This window comes from Zea mays, chromosome 5 (genome assembly GCF_902167145.1).
Source record: "Zea mays cultivar B73 chromosome 5, Zm-B73-REFERENCE-NAM-5.0, whole genome shotgun sequence".
NCBI classification, from domain to species: Eukaryota; Viridiplantae; Streptophyta; class Magnoliopsida; order Poales; family Poaceae; genus Zea; species Zea mays.
In genome coordinates, this window is record NC_050100.1 from 78,921,121 (window position 1) to 78,925,116 (window position 3,996).

A 3,996-nucleotide genomic window follows, 5' to 3' on the forward strand; every position below is an offset into this window, starting at 1 on the left:
GAGATCCTATGGTGCCACTGTTCCCAAACAAGCTCTGTCTTTAATGCAGTGGAACTCATTGCTGCTCCAGAAACAGACCGATGACTTGAAGGCGTCGAACGCTGGTTAGTGATCTTACAGCTTCCCTAGTTGTTTTTATTGATCAACTTGTTCTTAGTCGTGCATCCCTTTTCAGCTGCGTTGTCGGATATGCCCCAACGATGCTATGACCTTGAGGAGAAGTATTCTCAAAGTCAAGCCGACTTGGCCTAGACCTCTGCTTTTTTGGACAGTGCACGTTCTTTGTATTCCTCCCTCAATGCACAGCTTGACTCTGAAAGGATGGCGCATGAGGTAAACTCCCCTGGTTGACCTTGCCATGCTATTGTTGCTTTGGTACTGAATGTTGCTTCTTGTTCGTAGGAGGAGAAACGAGCACTCACGACCTTTCGGGACAATTTGGACAGGCTATACCGTGACGCTAGTAACTCCTTGACCATATTGGAGAGGAGCCACTGGTTCGCCATGTCGGACCTGGATCATCATCGTCACGAGCTGCAAGTATCCCAAGATGAGGTTTTGCGACATGGACATCTGTTATCGACCAAGGATTCCACCATCAGGGATCTGCGTGCTTCCAAGAAGCTTGTCGCACAGGAGCTAGAAGCCGCTCAACTGGCTGTCAAAGCCTCAGAGGACAACTACGTCGTCTTGAAGGCTCGGCGCGACAAGGCTATGGACAAAGTCGTTCGCGCTGGACGGATCTTGATGAGGAGGCCCGGCGTTGTGGTGCCTGACGATATTGTCGCCGATGTCAAGGCTGCGCCCGATGCTTCGAGTCGTCCTTCCTCTTCCGTCGCCCCTGTGAAAGACATTGCTAACAAAGACGTTTCGATGCAGTGATGTCCTACAAAACATTTGGTGTAATATGAATTCTATGTGCATGTGATGATTATGTTAGAACTCGAATATTTTGTGAGCAGGGCGCCAAAGCATGTCCCTGGTGCCAACAAGTAAAACATTCTTTTTTTTCCTGGAGTGCTAATTGTTTTGTTGTTATGGTATAGCAGTCACCCTGAACAATTGTGAAAGCAAGTGTGCCATGCTAGTATTAAGGCATTTTCTGACTTAAGTCGGTCGCCTGGTTGGTAGGGCATGGTGGTCGCCCTAAGATAAGTACACGTGAGCATATCACATCGTATTAAGTCATTGCCGACTTAAGCTGATTGCTCCGTTAGCAGGGTATAGTGGTCACCCCAAGTCAAGTTTAGCGTGAGCATGTCGCATCGACTTAAGTCATCTCTGACTTAAGCCGATTGCTCCGTTAGTAGGGTATAGTGGTCACCCTAAGTCGAGTAAGCGTGAGCATGTCGCACTGACTTAAGTCATTGCTGACTTAAGCCAATTGCTCCGTCAGTAGGGTATAGTGGTCACCCTAAGTCGAGCAAGCGTGAGCATGTCGCACCATCGTAAGTCGTCGTCGACTTAAGCCGATTTCTCCGTTAGTAGGGTATAGTGGTCACCCTAAGTCGAGTAAGCGTGCTGATTTCAAGTCCAATTAGATTGAAGTCAGCTGAAAGTCAAGAGTCTGAATGCCTTTGAAAACCAAAACTTTATTGATGATGAAGTCCCCCGATTACAGAGTACAATGTTGCTTCGAGAATTTTTGAGGCCTCGCTAGGGATAAAACTTTCTAAGATGCTCTATGTTCCATGAGTTCCCCACTTCTGTGCCATCCATTTGAGTAAGCCGGTATGATCCTGGCCGAGTGACCTCTGATACAATGAATGGCCCTTCCCATAGTGGTGACAACTTGTGTCGTCCTTCCCCCGTTAGAATTTGGCGAAGGACCAAGTCTCCCACTGCAAAGGACCGATGTCGCACGGCTTTATCATGATAACACCTCAAGGTCTGCTGGTATCTAGCTGACTGAATTTCTGTGTTCTATCGTTCTTCCTCCAGCACATCAATATCCTCTAGCCTGGTAGCTTCTGCTTCAGCTATGTTTTCGAAAGCCAACCTCGGCACCCCGAACATTAGGTCGGCGGGCAGCACTGCCTCTGACCCATAAACCATGAAGAACGAAGTGTTTCCATGCAGAGCTCGACTGGGTTGAGTTCTCAGACTCCAAACCACGTATGGCAGTTCTCTGATCCACTTTCTTGTAAGCTTCTCATTCTTGTCAAATACTTTTTTCCTGAGTGCTTCCAGTATCATCCAGTTGGCTCTTTCTACTTGGTCGTTGGCTCTTGGATGCGTTACTGATGCTTACTTAATCTAGATGCTCCGCTGCTCACAGAAGTCGAAGAATTCAGAGCTGGTGAAGTTGGATCCCAGGTCGGTAATAATGCTATTTGGTATCCCAAACCTGAATATTATGTCTTGTATGAATTCTACTGCCTTGGCTGAGGTTAAAGAAGCAATGGGCTTATACTCTATCCATTTTGTGAACTTGTCAATGGCAACCAGCATGTTGGGACCATGCTTCGTCGCCGAAGGTCCTGCAGAAAGAAACAGCTTCGGCTGAAGCTGTCCGCATGTGACGACTGAAGGTTGCTCTTCATGAAGCTTCGGAGTTACGAACCGACTTAAAAGTAGAATGACCTTTTAGTCCATAAGTGTTTGAGTCGTTGTTATAAACTTTTACGAAGGGCATGATTGTAATTTCTCACAGGCTGTGTTCTGTGCCTATAAATAGTGAACAGTATTCCTTTACTGTTCACGCATTCCTGTAATTGCAATCACATCATTTGGGAATCAACCTTTGTCAAGGCAAAGGTATAATTGTATTCAATGTTCAGATACATTAAATCAATATAATATGGAAGTAATATTGTTCATTTATAATTTATTTATCTTTGATGCTTCATATTTCACTTCGTATAATCTGTCAGAATTCAATTACGAAGATTTAACCTTCGTAATCATATTGTCTTTAACCTTCATCCAAGGTTCATTAATCCTTAAGGGAATGATGTTTCGTTGGGAGAAGGGCATTAACATTTAACATTTTATGTTGCCTTGTTCTTAATTCATAGCATTTGAGAACAAGTCCCCAACATTGGCGCCCACCTCCGGTGAACTCACTTCCACTTTTTTGAGCTGATGGCTTCGTTCAACGATCAAGTTGGAACTGCTTCGGCCCCGAAGCTGGTGCTCCCGATAACAGGTGGTTCGTGCTCAGAACCAGCCAACAAAAAGCAGAAGAAAGAGGCGCAGAGAAGGGTACAACATGTTGGAGTGCAGGGACCCTTCATCAAGTCAAGGTGGTCCCACATTCCAATTACCTTCTCCCAAGAGGATCTTCAACTCAAGGATTACCCACACAACGATGCTATGGTTATCTCTTGTGTGATCAAAGGATTTCTGGTCCACAATGTTTTGGTTGATACAGGCAGTGCAGCTGATATCATATTTGCTAAGGCCTTCAGACAGATGCAAGAGCCCGAAGACAAAATTCATGATGCCACACATCCCCTTTGTGGCTTCGGAGGAAGGCAGATTGTCGCACTCGGTAAAATCACGATGACAGTGACCTTCGGGTTTATCAACAACACAAGGACTGAACAAGTTGTGTTTGACATTGTTGACATGGAATACCCTTACAATGCAATTATTGGTCGTGGCACCCTCAATGCTTTCGAAGCAATTCTTCATCCTGCTTACCTTTGCATGAAGATACCTTCGGATCAAGGACCCATTGCTATTCATGGAAGTCAGGAAGCTGCCAGAAGGGCCGAGGGAAACTGGACTGATTCAAAAGCAATCCATAATATAGATGGAGCTGAAGCTTGTGAACAGTACAAATTCAGAAGGGAGAAAGCAGCTTCGGCAGATCAGCCGAAGCCCATGCTCTTATGTGAGGACATAGCAGAGCAGAAAGTGCTGTTGGGCTCCCAATTATCCGAAGAACAGGAAAAAACCTTGATAAGGTTTTTGTTCAACAACAAAGATGTTTTTGCATGGTCAGCCAATGATCTTTGCGGAGTCAACAGGGATGTTATTGAACACTCGCTC